This window comes from Acinonyx jubatus, chromosome X (genome assembly GCF_027475565.1).
Source record: "Acinonyx jubatus isolate Ajub_Pintada_27869175 chromosome X, VMU_Ajub_asm_v1.0, whole genome shotgun sequence".
In the NCBI taxonomy this organism is placed as follows: Eukaryota; Metazoa; Chordata; class Mammalia; order Carnivora; family Felidae; genus Acinonyx; species Acinonyx jubatus.
Window position 1 is genome coordinate 44298647 of NC_069389.1, and position 18467 is coordinate 44317113.

The window sequence follows — 18467 nt, forward strand, 5'->3', positions numbered from 1 at the left end:
TGACAGCGATCCCTGAGAAGAAAGGAGGAAAACCTATATAGGTGAGCTCTCAGATTGCCCAAACTCCCCCCAATTTCCTTGCCTGGAGGAGGTTACAGGCCTGCCAGCCCAGGGAGACTGAACACAAACAGAGCCGCAGTGGAGGGCCTGATGTCCAGGAGACAGAGTTGGAGAGTTCTGAGAGGCCAACGTGGACAAGAATTTGCGGAAATAAGGGGAGGGACAGACACTCACAGAGATAGTTTCAGGAGAGCTGCAGAGGAGCTTCCCATCAGGGTGCAGTGTATGGTAGCCAAGAGGAGTGGTGGTAGTCTGACTTCCCGTTGTTCCTGGAGATATGTCGAGTGTGGATAATTGGCGCATTTTACTGAGATGGTGAAGAGTGGGAGTTCTTAGAAGACATAGGAGATGACGGAGTATGTGGAGCCTTGGGAGGGGTACGCTATACCAAGTGACCATCTAGACAGACTCATCGGTGAGGGAGCCCTTGAGACATCCAAATGGAGATGTCACATAGGGGAATGAAATATATGCGGTTTGGACTCTCAAAGGCGAGGATCGTTCAAAATGGAGCTGCTGTAGATTTTGGGAGTTACTAGATGTTAGCAGAGATCATATAGGTTATATAGCTTAATATAGAGGAGAGGCTAGGATACAAAAACGAATGTGACAAGAAGCACGACACCATAAGAAAAAAAGTCGTAGCTATCTATGGGGATGGACGTTAAGTAGACTTATTGTGGTGATCATTTCACAATACATAAAAATATTGAATCACTACGTTGCACACCTGAAACTAACATAAAGTCATATGCCAATTATAGCTCAATTTCAGAAAGGGAAAGAAAGCAAAAACAAGCAAACAAAATGAGTACGAGAGTCCACTATGGCTTTTTAAAAAGCACAGGTTCAGTTTGAGATGGAACACAGTATTTCTATTAGCACTGAGCAGCTTGCCAAGGCTTTCATTTCTAGGGTCTGGTCACCTCCCACAGAAACGTGCTATACAGGAAGGGCTGAAGAGACACAGGCTGCTGAAGGGGAGGTTGCTATGCAACAGCTGAGGAAAGTCATCCAGCCAGTCAGAATTGATACTGGTCACTGGAGAGTAAAAGCTGTGGTCCTAGCAATAGCTTCCATTCACACACAGGTGAGTCCCGGAGAGGCTGACATAAAAAACAAATCTAAAAGTCCGCTATTGTTTTTGTAAAAAGCACAGGTTCGATTTGAGTTGGAAACATAGCATTGTCTGCCTCCAAAGCAGTTTCTCCCAGTCAGTTCTGGAAGCACAGCAGCATGTTTGGGTCGGGTAGGACCCCGGATGTGCTGTCCCGTGCTCTCCATGTTGCATATTGAGAAAACCGGGCTCACAGATGTCCAGGAGACCCGAGCAGGCTCACACAGCTAGTAGCAACAGACTGGCCCGGCACCCCATCCCTGGAATTCTGAAGACCAGCCCGGTTTCTTTCCACAAGACCACAGCGGCCCCAGGCCCCTGCCTTGCAAGGAACCCCGGCAAACATTTACTCTGAGGCAGGGCTTGCCATGGCTCAGACAACACAAAATGCCTGATTGTCCTGGTCGCTCCAGCGGGCACCAGGAAGGCCTCAAGGGCGAGCGTGTTTGTGCCACTCACAGCGAAGAGGCCTGAGGTTAGGTCAGGGAGTGGACCCCAAGGAGCAATTCCCACAACCTGGATGGACCCACGCGTGCAGTAGGTGAGAGCTTGGAGACTGGGGAGTCTCTACCTGTGTCCCGGATACAGAGCATGAGCTTGCAATCTCAGAGAGCACAAACTTGCTTGTTTGGGACAGGTGTTGGCAGGGCAGGAGAGCTGAGGTGTGATCTGTCCGCTCCAACTGAAGGGGGGGGGGCGGCAACCTCAGTCCCCAGCCAGCCCTACAGCGGACATGGGGTCCTGGAGTCAGGAAGACCCAGGCCCACATATTGCATTTTCCTGTTACTGGCTCTGTGGCCTTGTCTAGTTCATGCGGTGTGACTGCGCTTCAGCTTTCTGATCTGTAAAATGGGATGCTGACAGCCACCTCCCAGGGCTGCTGTGAGAGGGAAGACAAGCCCCAGTACAGACAGCGCTGTGATGCACACGCTGCATATCAGAGTAGCTGGGGAAGCAGATGTTCCCAGTGTGTCCGGGGGCCATAGAGATGGGTAGTGCTGGGCAACACAAAGGCAACTGGCATCCTCTGGCCATTTCCATTCCCCTCGTTACAGTTAGAGACACAGCTAGAGACCTTTGTGTTTGTGACCTAGGGGTCATGCTGGGGAGGCCAGACATAGTGTATTCCAGACCACACCAGAGGAGTTTAGCGGGAACGGGGAGGGCAGGACGAGAAGCATTGTGCAGGAGTGCGGGCACCGAGGGTAGATGATTGGTGGTCGAACTGCACCCAGAGCTGTGAGTGCGCGACCCTGCGGTCAGAGGAGGGGTGAGGGTCTCGGGCGGGAAGGAGAAAACGCCCCCCACCCCGCCCACCACACTCTTGGAGTCGCATGCGCACTGGGAACCTGGTGGAGAGGGCTTTTGTTGGGAAAGCGGGCGGCTGGAGGGGTCCGCGCATGCGCAGGCTGCCCAGACGCGAGGGGTGCGCGGAGAAAAGGGGCGGGTGGTCGGAGCTGCTGTGCTGGCAGCAGTAGGCGAGGGCGCGGCTGCGGGGTTCCTGGTGCTGAGGACGACGACGCCATTGGAGCCCCAGGGAAGGTAAGAATCCAGCCCGGACTGGGACCGGGAGAGGACGAGTGGAACCCGGCACGGTGCGCCCTCTCCGCCCCCAATAGCCGGATCTGAACAAAGCCCAGGCACTCAGAACCTGAGCCCGCTTAGACCCACGGTCCTAGGTAGGACACTCCGCCCCCCCCTCCCCCCCACCTCCGCACCGACCTCTTCCAACAGGAGAGGAGAGTCTTCCAACAGGAGACCCAGGCTCTCTGATCCCCACTTACACTGGAGCCCACAATCCGAACCCCTTTAGCAGACCCGTGTGCACCCTGCTGAGCTATCTTAGAGCAGAGGCCCTACCCCCACCCCAACCACTCCTAGGTCACTCCAACCAAGCTGACCCCGTGAGCCCCTTCCTGGAGTTGCGATCCTGGGGTTTGAGACCTCCAGCGCTCTAATTCATGCCTCACCTAATCCGAGCCCCCACCCCCACCCTTCTTACCCCTAGCGCTCCTGTATGAGCCCAACCCAGACCTGAATCATCAGCTGAATGCCCCCGCCTGGACCTAGCCAGAGGGTCTCTGGATTCAGTTTCCCATAGCTTTCCGGGGTCCCTGTAGTCTCAGCCCTCTCATGTCATCTGCTCTCCCCCTTCGTCGTTAAATCCAAGCCCTTTGTTTTCTCCCTCTCTCAATGCATCCCCCTTTGGGACTCTTCAGACCCAAGCCCACCAGTCCACCCCCTATTCAAATCTAGAAGGCTGGGACGGGGAGCGTGCCCCTCTTGAACTCCCCTTTAAGTGCAGGGAGACCATCGCTATCCCTCTCCTAATGCATGCGTCTCTGACAGAATCTAACCCAACAAGACACCCCCTCCCTCCCTTCTCCCTCCTACCCCTCCCCGCTCTGTCTGCCTTGTACTGCCTAGTAACCTGATGATTGCAGCCTCCCTCCTCCTGAGGGATCCCACCTCCCACTGGATCCCGCCCCTTCCCCTTGAAAAAGCCTCACCCTCCCTCCTGGCTAAGCTCTCTTCTTCTTGGGACCACCCTCCCCCCCCCCCCCCAGCATGGCTGAGGGAAGCTAACCGCATGGAATCAGAAACCTACAACGTTGAAGACATGGATGAGGGTAGCGATGAAGTTGGGGAGGAAGAGATGGTTGAAGGAAATGACTATGAAGAATTTGGTGCTTTTGGAGGCTATGGCACCCTCACCAGCTTTGACATCCGTATCCTCAGAGCCTTTGGGAGCTTGGGTCCAGGCCTTCGCATCTTATCGGTGAGGCTCCTTGTTGGCCACCTGCTGGCCCTGGGCCTTCTCCCTTGTGAAGCTGCTTTGTGGGGGGGGGGGGGTCGTGAATGGGAGGTTGAATGGGGAAGGACTGCCCAGCTTCCGAGCATTCCCTCTCCTGCTCAGAGAAAGGGGGTTTGGGAAGTCCGGAGGTGGGGGGCAGACGGGGGGGTGGGGGTTGGGAGCTGGCTGCAGGGAGGAGGCTGGGTGGGAAGCATGATGTGAGCTTGTAGAACTGTCTGCTTTCCCCTACCCTTCTGTCTGGCCTTGCAGAATGAGCCCTGGGAACTGGAAAACCCTATGCTAGCTAGGACTCTGATGGAGGCATTTTCAGCTGGATCCAGAAACACTTGCCAATGAGGCTGCTGCCCATGCTGTCAACGTAGCCCGCGCAGCCGCCTCCAATCGTGCTGCTAGGGCCGGCTGCTGCTGCTGCCCGTGCCACCTACAATCAGGTGGTCACTAACCGCCCAGTGGCCACAGACCAGGCTTCAGGAGAAGATACCCAGCCCATGACCTATGCGGCCCAGGCTCAGGCAGCCACCCCTGAGACCACCCTTGCTGCTCCACACATCTCCCAGATGCTAGTCACCAGTGAGATGGCCACCCCAGGGGCTCCAGCAAAGTCCACACAGCCCCAGACAGGCTCCCAGGCCCAGGAGGCTGCTACTGAGGGTCCTAGTGCTGCCTGTGGTTTCTCTCAGGCTCCGTGTGCCAGTGAGATGGATGCCACCCGGCCCAAGACAGCCTTCCTGGGTCAGAACGATCTCTTTGATTTCACCCAGCCGGCAGGTGTCAGTGGCATGGCCTTCTCCCGCTCCAAGAGGCCCGCCCCGGCCCAAGAGGCTGCCACAGAGGGCCCCAGTGCTGCTTCCGGGGTGCTCCAGGCAGCACCTGCCAGGGAGGGGGCAGCCACCCGGCCCAAGACGACCAAATCTGGAAAGGCTCTCGCCAAGACCCGGTGGGTGGAGCCTCAGAATGCTGTGACAGCAGCTGCTGCCAAGACCAAGATGGCCACGAGCATCCCTGAGCCTGAGGGTGCAGCTGCCCCTGCCCAGCACAGTGCTGAGCCCTGGGTCAGGATGGGAGGCAAGAGGACCAAGAAGGTGAGACCTCCCTGCTGTCTGCACCCCCCACTTGCTCCCCTCCTTTCTCTGCTCTATCCTCTCCTCTCCCCTCCCCTGCTCTTTTCTGTCAGCTTGTGCACGTTGGTCCAACACAAGTTTGCTAGCATGTTTTGACCCCACGAAGTCTCTGCCCTCAGGCCTGACGGGAGAAGAGGTTGGCTCGGTGCCGGGCACGTAGTAAGCACTCAGCACATGTCATCCACTGTTTGTACTACCCTCATTTCCAAGTATCTCCTCTGGTTAAGACGTGTGCTGGGCACTTTTGCACGGTGAGTCTGGTAGCCCTGGGTCTCTTCTCTCTCTAATGCTACAGTCCAAGCACCTGGATGATGAATATGAGAGCAGCGAGGAGGAGAGAGAGCCTCCTGCGGTCCCACCGACCTGGAGACCATCGCAGCCATCCGATGACAGTGCGGGCTCATATGGTTCCCCGGCCACCGATGGCCCTGAGGTCCCAGGTACCCTCAAGACATGTCCTGTGCTTGCCACCCCGCAACGTGACCCTTCTGCAAGAGAGGGTAAGAAATCTGCCTTTTCCCCCGTCTTCCTCCTCTCCTCTCCTATGGGCCAGTTCTGGAGGTCAGCCATGCCTTGATCTCCCCGTGTGCTCCTCCTCCTCCAGGCAAATAAACTGGTGAAATATCTGATGATTAAGGACTACAAGAAGATTCCCATCAAGCGCTCAGGTGGGCAACCTGTGCCCCCTCCCTGAGCTCTGCCCTTCCCCTGTCCCCATCCCTACCCTGCGGGGCCTCGCATCACATGTCCCCACCCAGTGTGCCCAGCTGATCGCTCCCATTTGCACAGTACGGGGGTCCCAACTGTGCTCCCCTCAGTGAGGCTGACTGAGGGGGTGCAGCTCTTTGGCCCCTGCTCAGCCCTGGTGCTCTCTCCACCTCTCATCTCCCGCAGACATGATGAAGGATGTCATCCGAGAATACGACGAACATTTCCCTGAGATCATTGAACGAGCAACGTACACTCTGGAAAAGGTGGGCAAAGGGACAGGGGCAGCTCCCTGTAGTACAAGAGCTGCAGGCAGGCCTTGCACCCTGCAGCCCCTTGAGGCCCACCTCCGGCACTACCTGCTCTGGAAGCCCTCCCTAGCTTCTCCACCTGGGAGTGTCCACCTTATGCTTCCATCCCCCGCGGGGTCCTCTCCCTCATGCTCTTTTGAGTGTCTCTTGTCCCCTGAAGTGGGTCCTGTTGCTTTGGCCGGTGTCAGAGCTCCCACAGGGCAGTTCCTCTTCGGCCTCTCTTCTTCAGTCTTCCACGTGACTTTGGGTCCCGGCTGAGAGAGAGTTCTGACGGGAAATGAAAGGACTGCCTGCGGGACAGGCAGCGTGGTTTCTCATGTCCTGTTCTGGTTTCTCCCCCACGTAGAAGTTTGGGATCCACCTGAAGGAAATTGACAAGGAAAACACCTGTACATTCTCGTGTGCACACGTGATTCCTCAGCTCGTCTCCTGGAAAGTAAGAAAGGGCGGGCAGGAGGATTGTGGGCTCCTCGCTGGTGCCTCTCCCTTTCCTCTCGGAGAAACGGGAAAACAAGGCTTTGGTGCCTGGCACAGCTCCTACCCACAGTTAGTGGTGCCCAGTGATTAGGGGATGAAAGGGCAGGAGCCTGGGGTCAAGCCTTGGCTGCTCTCACGGCTTCACCCCACCCCAGCCACCTCCTCACCCCATCTTCTGGGAAAGCAGGCTCCTTGTTGCCTGTCCCTTCCTGCTATGTGCCTGGCCTGGGCTTGGCAGAGTGGTCCGGGGAGAAGGAAGCTTCCCGTCCAGTCTAACTCCCGTGCTCGAAGGGCGGGGAAGGTCTGGATATGCCTCCTGTGGACACACTGTTGCCAAGCATTTGCTCCCTGCCCTGACCCCGTTGTGGACACGACTCTGGGAGGGGCTCTTCGCATCTACGTTCGATGCGTGAAGCGATTCAGTCTCAGACAGAGGAAAAGATGGTCTGGTCAGAGAACAAGCCATGCGCAGAGTGGGAAGAACCGCTCTGTAGCCCAGCCATCTGGGAAAGGCTAGTCAGGTGAACCGACCCTAGTCCCTCGGGCAGATGCCTGCCGATATAAATACGTCTTTCTCCACCTTTAGGACCAAGGACACCCCCAGGCTGAGCCTCCTGTTGGTGATTCTGGGAGTCATTTTCATGAATGGCAAACCGTGCCAGCGAGGGTGAGTGGCTGGACCTGCCGCCGGGGGGGTGGGGGTGGGGGGGTGGGTTGCCCAGAGTCTCAGCTTTGTGTGTGAAATTCTTGTATCTCATCTCCCCTCACAGCTGTCCTCTGGGAGGCACTACGCAAGATGGGACTGCGCCCTGGGTATGGTTGGGCTCTCGACTCCCACCCCTCAGTGTTGTCCTTGGGCACCAGTGGCACCAGGGTTGCAGTAGCCTGGTGGCCTGGTGCCAGGGGAGTGGACGTCCTGGACTGGGTAGAGGCAAAGGGTCTCATCACGGTGCAATGGGGAAATGGTCCTGAACTCTCAGCCCCTCGCTGCTCCATGTCCCCTCTCTGTCCCCAGATGAGACGTAAGAGAAACCATCAGATTTAGGGATTCCACCAAACCCTTGCCTAGGGTATCCTTGACATCCTTGACGTGCGGCCCCTGGTGCCACCCCAGGCCTCCATGGGATGCCCCACAGGCTGGGCAGCTCTCAATCCTGCCAGGGAGTGCTCCCGCCCACGTGTCCCTCACTGCCACTGTTCTTGTTATGGATTCCTTTCCTTGCCCTCAGGGTGAGGCACCCATTCCTTGGCGATCTGAGGAAGCTCATTACAGAGGACTTTGTGAAGCAGAAGTAAGTATTGGCCAGGTTAACTTTGTCTCACGCTTGTGCATTCCTCGTGTGCCGATCTGGCCGAGCAGCCATTCTCCATCCCATATCTTAGCACCAGAGGGATAGGTGTCCCTGGTGTGAGTGTGGGTGGCGTCTGGAGTGTTGGCGAGGAGTAGAGATCCAGCTTGGTCTTGGGGAAAGGGAGTACAAGCTGACAGAGAACACGGTGCAGGGTGTGTTACAACCCCCATGCCCTTTGGCACCTGCCCCATAGGCTGTAGTAGAATTTCCCTTGCTTTCCATCCCGGGAACAGGGGACTCAGAGGGTGGAAGTCTGAGCGTGGCCCCCACAGGTAAGCGCCCCATTTGGCCCTAGAGCCCAGCCCTCCTGGCTTTCTGGTTAGGGCCCACCCAATCCTTGGTCCTCGGAGAACACGCGCGCACCCACACAGGCACACGGACACGCGCACGCACACACCGTCGGGGATATGGGCGGAGTGTGCTGCTCTTCTTCCCTTTAGAGTCGTTCTCCTGCAGTGGGCCGTCCCGGGGTTCCTCCAGGCCATGGACGACACCCTGCACTGGGGTGAGCTCAGAGCAGGCGCCTGATGAAATGGCTCCTCTGTTTACAACACACCCAACGGGACTCTGGGTGCATTGTGACAAGGGCACAAACTTGTGGCCTTCCTATGAACAGATACCCTACACGTGTCCCACCCTGCACCTCCACGTGGCTTCTGGCAGGACTGGCGGCCTAAGGCTTTGTAGGCCTCAATCGTGGAGGCAGAAACCCTACGAGTGAGCGTGGGAGTGAGGCATGGGCTGGAGGTCAGGACCATCCTCCCCCAGGAGCTGAGCTGCAGCATCAGGGCCGGAAAGGGCCACCTGGGAGCCACTGGTGCAACAAACAGGTCTGCCTGGCTGGAAGCAAACGTTTCTCTTCCTCTTGCCCTGAGGTACCTGGAATACAAGAAGGTCCCCAATAGCAGCCCACCCGAGTATGAGTTCCTCTGGGGCCTGCGAGCCCGCCACGAGACCAGCAAGATGAGGGTGCTGCGATTCATTGCCCAGGTAACAGAGAGCCTCTGTTTGGGGCCAGGCGATGGGGTCTGGGTCTGGTCCTTGCCGTACCTTCTTTGTTTCTTGGTCACGGCCTCCTCCCACTGTCTGTCCAGTGAGGATACTGACAGGTTCCTAAGTAGGTCACTGACACAAGTTCACAGACTTAGTAAGCAGGAGGGATGGGTGAAGCCCCTGGACTGGCCTGGAATAACGGGAGAGTCAGACTCCAGCGGTCTTTATTTGTGTAATGATTATGCACAGCTCCCAGGAGGGTGTATGGCAGGAAGCAGGTGCTCAGTGGAGGTGGGCTAGCTGTTTTGGATGGTTGCTGTCACTCTACTGCAGAATCAGAACCGAGACCCCCGGGAGTGGAAGGCTCATTTCCTGGAGGCTGTGGATGATGCATTCAAGACGATGGATGTGGATATGGCTGAGGAGCATGCCAGGGCCCAGATGAGGGCCCAGATGAATATCGGGGACGAAGCTCTGATTGGACGGTGGAGCTGGGATGACATACAGGTGGAGCTCCTGACCTGGGATGAGGACGGAGATTTTGGCGATGCCTGGGCCAGGATTCCCTTCGCTTTCTGGGCCAGATACATCAGTACATTCTGAATAGCAACCGTGCCAACAGGAGAGCCACTTGGAGGGCTGGTGTCAGCAGTGGCACCAACGGTGGGGCCAGCACCAGCATTCTCGATGGCCCAGCACCAGCTCCACCATCCGGACCAGAAATGCTGCCAGAACGAGTGCCAACTTCTTCTCCTGGATCCAGTAAGGTTTTCAGTCGCTAAATGAAACTCTGCAGGAGGGCGTGGGAGGGGCTGTGAGAAGTCGGGGGAGGGCCTGGGAGCAGTGGGGGAACCGAGAGAGTGTGAAAGACATTTGTTCTGTCCTTGCGTCCCTCCCCGTTTCACATATATTTGTATTTCTGCGTCAGCTTTGTGTCTTGCTTTGCAGGCAGCGCTGATGGACTGCGGCCGTCACGCACCAGGCCAGAGTGCCTCCTCAGATCCCTCCCTCACACAGCACTCTAGGCAGCTTCTCCCTGCCCATCTGAGATGGCATGCCAGATGAAGCTCTCTCTGCCCTTCCTGCTTTGGTTGTGTGCTGTTGTTGTGCGCTTCTGTCGTGTTTTCATGTTTTTGGTATCGGTGTTACATTAAAGTTGCAAAATTACTTGGGAAGTTTCTTCCTTTACCTGCGCACGTGGTGCTCTGAGGAGCACGTGGTCGGGTGCTCTGAGATGGCCACGCCCTGCCTCTGCATGGAAGGCAATAGGTGTGGTACAGTGCTGGGAGATGCGGAGGTGCCCCTGAGTGCCTAGACCGTGAGTTTCGAGAGGCTCCAGTCCACAGAGTTTACATGATTTCCCACGTGGTACAACCCCAGTTAGATGCCAGTGGTGGGGGAGGTGGCGGGAAAAAGGGTGGAGTGGAAGGCTGTGGGTTGGTGCCACGGTCCCTCCCACCACACAACAAGGTCCACAGACATTCACCAATCCCCACGTCCTCCACCCCCATCTTTGGAGGTGCCATCCTCCACACAAACCTCAGCAACCTCATCCCTCCCTCAGATGGAGTCTTCAGGGCAAGGAGATAGGCCTCAGCAACATTCTCCGCCCTCCAGCAGGTGGAAGGAGGAGCCATTGTTCCCGACAGAGTAGTTTAATGAAAGTAGAGCTCACCAGCCCATTGCCTGTGACCATGACCTGAGGCCTGTTGGTGGGCTCTGGAGCTCTTCTTCACTGGAAACAGGGCTCTCCCAGTGAAGCCAAAAGCAAGGCCTAAGCCCTGGTGTCTTGAAGGGCTGAGTGATCCCTGCGGGAGTGGGGTGGGGACTGCAGTTCCTCCCGTGGACCAAGGTGAGACACCTGGGAGGGCTCAGTGGCAGGCGGGACAGTGGAACTTTCTCAGGCCCCTCAGTGACGCCCTCAGTTGAGGGGACGAGGTCCCAGGTTCAGAAGAGGGAGAGAGTAGTACTAAGGACCCCTGCACCCCATTGCCTCTTTTCCCTGAGAAGAGGTTCCCCTCTCTCACCCACACTAGGCTCCTGACCCAGATCCAGGCACCTAATTGCACAGGCCCAGTGGAGAATGAAAACGTGGGTCTCCCCTGTGAAAAAATGATGAAGAATTCCAAGAGGGTGACAGCAGAGCATGGAACCAGGTGTGCAACGCCTGCGAGCACGGGGTCCCATGGGGCTGTGTAGGTCACACCCCCAGGAAGCTGGCTGTGTAAGGTCTCCTCCCCTAAAGTCAGGCTTCAGGTGGGTTTCTGCCTTGTTGGCCACTGCTGTGCTGTCTTCCTGGCTGCTGGGTCTGGGCTCGGCAACACGGACGCTGTGATTCTGACAGAGATGGATTCCCCTTCACTTTAGCTTTACTGGTGCCTGGCCTGGGATGTGAGAGGGATGGATGATGCCTGGGCCCCAGCCCTGGGGTGGTGGATGACCCAAGACTCTTCTGGCACCCTCACCCTGGAAACCTCCCAGGATCCTGCTGTGCACACAGCAGGATGTGCCTTTTCCTGAATGAGGGTGCAGACACTCACCAAAAGCCACAGGTGTGGGTTTGAGCACTGCGTGCAGAGGACACCTGAGATAAGGCACCTCGTCTGGAAAGGAGGAGAAAGTATGTGGCAATTTATGACAGCTACAATGCGATACCAGTATCATTTGGAAATACATTCAACAAAGTTTAACACCTATTCAGATTAAAAGTTATCTGGAAACTGGGAATAGGAAAAACTTCTTAAATCTGATAAAGGTCATCTGAAACATACTTCATCATTAAAATCTGAAAGCTTTCCCTCTCAGGTCTCTTACCACTCCTAGCCCTGATTGGCAGTCTTACTTAGTGCATTAAGGCAGGATTTGCAAAAAAATTGAAAAGGCATGCAAGGTGGAAAGAAAGAAGTAAAATTGTCTTTATTCATAACTGAGAAGATCACATACATAGAAAGTTCCACAAGTCCTTTAAAAAATTACTAGAACTCCTGCTAGTGAGATAAGCAAGGTGGCAGGATATGAGGTCCATACCCAAAAATCAATTATAGTTATCTATCCTAGAAACAAAAAAATTGAAATAAAAATAAAAATATCATTTACAATACATGAAAAACATGAACTTCTTAGGGTGAATTTAACAAAATACATGTGAAGCTGTAAATGAAACATTTACATCGGCATTGCTGAGAGAAATTTGAAAAGATGTAAATGAATGGAGAATAGATGATGTGTTTAGACTTTAAGGCTCAATATTGCTAAAATGAAAACTCTCCCCAAAATTATCTGCTGATTCATAATAATTCAAATGACTAAAAAAACAACAAGGTGGTTATATAAATTTTACTGACATACAAAGGATTGAAATAGCCGAGGGGCGCCTGGGTGGCTCAGTTGGTTAAGTGTCCGACTTCGGTCGTGATCTCACGGTTGGTGAGTTCAGGCCCTGCATCGGACTCCGCGTCGGCAGTGTGGAGCCTGGTTGGGATTTTCACTCTCTCCTCTCTCTCTGCCCCTCCCCTGCTCGTGCTTTCTTTCTCTCTCTCAAAATACATTAATGTACTTAAAAAAAAATCTTTGAAATAGCCAAAACAACTGTGAAAGAGAAGCACATATTTGGAATTCTCATGCTGACTAACTTCCTAAGTTACTATAAAGCTACAGTCATCAAGATAGTGTGATACTAGCATAAATATAGACATGTAAATAAATAGAAAACAAATAGAAAGTCCAGGAATAGAGGTACGCATATATGGGCAATTGATTTTCAACAATAGAGCTAAGGTGATCCAATGAGGGAAAATATGTGCTCAACAAATATTAAAGAAACATTGAATATGCATATGGAAAAAAATAGAACTTTTGCATTACTTCAAATCACATACAAGGGGAACCCCAAAAGACAATAAGCATATATGTAAAGGGAAAAATTATGAAACTTGTTCATGGTAACAGGAGAAAAACCTTTGTTAACTTGAGTTAGACCACACTTCCTAGAACACAAAAAGCATGAACAATAATAGGGAAAAAATGGTAAACTGGCTTTATAAAACAATTTAAAAGGCAAGTTAAACCTTGCTTTTTTGGAAGATCTTGTTAAGAAAATAAAATCCAGTCACAGAGAGGGAGAATACTTACATAATAAAGAACTTACTTGCATGTCTGGACATACAAAAATCTCTTACAACTCAGTAATGGGAACACAGAACTTGTTTTAAAAATAGCTAAAATATTTGAACAGACGTTTCCCCAAAGAAAATGCATGTCAAATAATTAAACACATGTAAAGTTGCTCAAAGTTATTAGGCAACAAGAAAATAAAAATTAAAATTGAACCGAGACAGCATACCACAACTACTAGAAAGAGCTACATTCAAATGGGTGACAATGATGGCAAGGGCTGGTAAGGTGGAGCCACTATGGTTTTCACATGTTAGTGTAAAGACTAGGTACTTTGGCAGTTTTTGGCAGTTTCTTATTAAGGTAGGCATGCAAGTACCATTCCACTCTTTGTATTTAATTCCACTAATCATTCCACTCTTTGTATTTAATTCAGAAAACTAAAAGCACATGTCCACGCCAATCTTGTATGTGAATGTTGATAGCAGCTTTATTCATGATGTCCCCAAACTGAAAACATCCCAAATGTCCAGCAGTTGGTGAATGAATAGCAACTTTGGAATATCCATTCAAAGTATCGCAAAGGAACAAACTACCAACACACACAATGTTTGGGAATATCAAAAGCATTACGTGGTGGACGACTGGAAACAGAATATTGCATGCTGTCTGAATCATTTGACATACAATTCTTGAGAAGACAAAACTATACTGAGACAAGAGATCTTGGTGTTGGCCAGGGCTGGAGATGGAGCAAGAAGTTTGACTTCAAAGGCACAAGAGGGAAGTTGGCAGGGCACTGGAAGTATTCTGAATATTGATAGTGGTGGTGGTTACACACGTTTCAATTTGTACACTTCATCAAACTGTACACTTAAATAGGCGCAGTCTATTGAATGTAAATTATGTATCAACAAAACAAAAAAAAAACATAAAAGATATTTTACAGACAAAATATAAAATACCTGAAAGCAAGAAATGTATTATATACATTTTCAACAGGTAAGTCATGGTGAAGAGATGCTAGTACACTAGATGATGGATTAGATAAAAATATCTAGAGTAAAACATACAGAGAAAAGATGAAGGAAATACAAAATGAGTGGGAAGAGATTCAGTGGATGCAGAGGCTAACATGGGCGGAACATATTTTAATTGAAGTTAAATGAAGAGGAGACAGGGAAAGTGCCTGGGCAATATTTGAACAGACAAGGGCATGCTGTTTCCAAAACTGATGAATAACATGTTGCTTAAGACTCAAGAAACACTACGAATCTCAAGCAAGAAAGTTCTAAAGCAAACATATTTTAAACTTACATTGTCAACCTGCAAGAGAGAGAGAGAACATCATGGAAGCAACCACGGCAGATAAAGCTAAAGCCATGCTCTTCAAAACAGAACAATGAGAGCGATGATTGACTTTCAGCATAAACAGGGAAGACCAGAAGTCTCTAGGATGACATATTCAAGGTGTTGAAACAATATAACTGCCAACTTAGGGCTCTATAACCAGGAATAATATCCTTCAAGATGAAGATGAAATAAAGACATTTTCAGATAAACAAAACAATGAAGGTTTCATATTCTTATTATATGATCCAGCAATCATGCTTCTTGGCATTTACCCAAGTGAGTTGAAAACATTTGTCCACTCTAAAACCTGCACACAAAAATTTATAACAGCTTTATTCATAATTGCTAAAACTTGGATGCAATCGTTACAGCATGGTGACTATAGTTAATAATAGTGTATTGTATACTTGAAATTTGCTGAGAGAGTACACATGAAGTGTTCTCACCACAAAAAAAGGGGGTAACTATGTTAATTAGTTTGATCATGGTAGTCATTCCACAATGGATATCAAAATGTTACATTATTCCACCTAAATAGATACAATTATTATTTGTCAACCATACCTCAACAAAGCTGAAACAAAGATATCCTGCAATAGGTAAGTGCATAAACTGTGGTACATCCATATGATGCAGGGTTACACAGGGAAATAGGGAAAAGTGCTACCAAGTTGCAAAGGGACATTTAGAAACATAAAGACAGGTTGCTACATGTAAAAAGACAATCTGAAAAGGCTACCTACTGTATGAATCCAACGAATGCGTATGATATTACGGAAAACGCAAAACTATGGAAACTCTAAAAAGATCAATGTTTGCAAGGACTTTGGGGTGAGTCAAGGAAGGGAGACTAAGTGGAACAAAAGGAGGTCTTAGGACACTGAAAGTATTTCACTTTCTTACACCACACACAAAAATAAATTCAAAATGGATGAAAGACCCACATATGAGACAGGAAACCATCAAAATCCTAGAGGAGAGGGGCACCTGGGTGGCTCAGTCGGTTAAGCATCCAACGTCGGCTCAGGTCATGATCTCACGGTTCGTGGGTTCAAGCTCCATGTTGGGCTCTGTGCTAACACCTCAGAGCCTGGAGCCTGCTCTAGATTCTGTGTCTCCCTTCTCTCTGCCCCTCTCCCACTCACACTCTGTGTGTGTGTGTCTCTCTCTCTCTCAAAAATAAATAAACAATAAATTAAAAAAAAAATCCTAGAGGAGGAAACAGGTCAACTTCTTTTACCTCGGCCACAGCAACTTCTTACTAGACATGTCTCCAGAGGCAAGGGAAACAAAAACAAAATTGAAATATTGGGAACTTATCAAGATAAAAACCGTCTGCACAGCAAAGGAAACAATCAACAAAACTAAAAGGAAACTGATGGAATGGGAGAAGATATTTGCAAATGACATATCTGATAAAGGGTTAGTATCCAAAATCTGTAAAGAACTTATCAACCTCAACATCCAAAAAACAAATAAACCAGTGAAGAAATGGGAAGATGACATGACTAGATACTTTTCCAAGGAAGACATCCAGATGGCTAACAGACACATGAAAAGATGCTCAACATCACTCATCACAAAGAGAAATGCAAATCAAAACTGCAATAAGGTACCACCTCACACCTGTCAGAATGGCTAAAGTGAACAACTTAGGAAGCAACAGGTATTGGCAAGGATGCGGAGAAAGGGGAACCCTTCTGCATTGTCGGTGGGAGCGCAGACTGGTGCAGCCACTCTGGAAAACAGTATGGCGGTTCCTCAACAAACTAAAATAGAACTACCCTACAACACAGCAATTGCACTACTACGTATTTATCCAAAGGATACAGGAGTGCTGTTTTGCAGGGGCACATGCACCCCAATGTTTATAGCAGCCCTATCAACAATAGCCAAATTATGGAAAGAGCCCAAATGTCTATCAAATCATGAATGGATAAAGAAGTGGTATATATATTATATGATGGAATACTACTTGGCGATGAAAAAGATGAAACCTTGTCATTTGCAACAACGTGGATGGAACTAGAGGGTATTATGCTAAGCGAAATAAGTCAGTGAGAGAAAGACAAATATCATATGATTTCACTCATGTGTGGAATTTAAGAAACACAATGGATGAACATAGGGGAAGGGAAGGAAAAATAAGATAAAACCAGTGAGACAGGCAAACCATAAGTGACCCATAAATAAAGAGAACAAACTGAGGGTTGCTGGAAGGGAGGTGGGTGGGAGAATGGACTAAATGTGTGTTGGCATTAAGGAGGTCACTTGTTGGGATGAGCACTGGGTGCTATATGTAAGTGATGAATCCGTGGGTTCTATGCCTGAAACCTCTATGTTAACTAACATGAATTTAAATTAAAAAAAAAAAAAAAGAAAACAATAACCTGTGCCTCTCTTTCAAAATTTAGTAGAATGGCAAATTCAACTCAAGAAGGCAGAAGAAATGAAGTAAGGATAAGAGCATTAATAAGTTAAAGATAAAACAAAATAGTCACGGTTGGTTCTTCAGAAGGACAATACAATTGATAATCGTCTTTGTGGGCCTGAAGAAAAAGGAGAGAAGTTCTCTAGAAACCAATGTCTGGAACGACTGAAGAGACATGGCTATGAGTAATGAAGATATCGGAAGGTCATTAATCAAAGTCATAAGCACCTTTATGTAAATGCAATTGAAGAATTAAAGTAAAAATTTCAAGAAAACACAAAATGACACAAAATCAACAAATTATTCTCTAAATATTAAACACGTGGAATCTGAAGAAAACAACGACAACACAAAACAATGTCCATATTCAGATGATACCACCAATTAATGCAACAAAACTTTCAGGATGAAAAAATGTCAATCTTACATACCTGCTGGAAAATAGCAGAAAGAGGAATCACTTCTCATCTCAGTCCACGAGGCCTTAACATGATAAGAACGTTATAAGAAATGAAATGTATAGACTAATCTTTCATATAAGCACAGAAGGAAAAATCATGAATAAAACACTAGCAAAACAAATCCAGTTGTATGTTTTAAAAGGATAATATATCACAAGCAAGTCAGGATTATTCTAGAAATGGAGTGGTTTAGCACCTGAAAAATAAATGTATTCCACAGAATCAATGTGTTAAGAAGAAAAACTTATTATATTCCCTATAGATGCAGAGAAAAGTATTTCATGAATTTGATTCTCAAAAAATAAACATCAAGCGATGTGGAGAATAGGGAAACTTGTACACTGTTGGTGGGAGTGTAAACTGGTATAGGAACTATGGGAAACAGAATGGAAGTTCCTCAAAAAATTAAAAATAAAACTGCCATATGATCCAGCAATTCCGCTTCTCAGTTTATATCCGAAGGAAACAAAATCACTTTCTCGAAGAGATATCTGGATCCCCATGTTCATTTCAGCATTGTGCCCTATAGCCAAACCTTGGAAACAACCTAAGTGTCTATCGAGACATGAATGGATAAAATATATTTTATAATGGGATATTATTCAGTCGTAAAGCAGAGAGATGCCCTGCCATTTGTACAACATGGAAGGATGTTGAGGGCATTCTGCTAAGGGAAATAAGTCAGACAGGCAAAGACAAATACTGTATGGTCTCGCTTATGTGTGGAATCTAAAACAAAGCCCAACGCAGAAACAGACAGTGGATGGTGTTTGCCAAGGGCTGGAGGGTGGAGAATGTGGGGAGATGTTGGTCAAAGTGTGAAGAATCTCAGTTAGAAGATGAAAAAGTTCTGGAGGGGTGCATGTACCCCAATGTTTATAGCAGGGCTTTCAACAATAGCCAAATCATGGAAAGAGCTTAATTGTCCATCAGCTGATGAATGGATAAAGAAGATGTGGTTTATATATACAATGGAATACTACTCGGCAATGATAAAGAATGAAATCATGCAATTTGCAACCACGTGGATGAACTGGAAGGTATATGCTAAGTGAAATAAATCAGTCACAGAAAGACAGATATCATATGTTTTCACTCATATGTGGATCTTGAGAAACTTAACAGAAGACCATGGGGGGAAGGGAAGGGGGAAAA

At 49.4% G+C, this 18467-nt stretch overlaps 1 non-coding gene and 1 pseudogene across 1 annotated transcript; both read left to right on the plus strand.

Moving 5' to 3' along the window:
* The first annotated feature begins 408 nt into the window (after nt 1–408).
* Nucleotides 409–9720, plus strand: LOC128311436 (melanoma-associated antigen D4-like; annotated as a pseudogene).
* Nucleotides 8464–8590, plus strand: LOC128311617 (small nucleolar RNA SNORA11). Its single transcript, XR_008290151.1, has one exon. It is a non-coding gene; the product is annotated as a small nucleolar RNA SNORA11 (small nucleolar RNA).
* Nucleotides 9721–18467: the final 8747 nt, after the last annotated feature.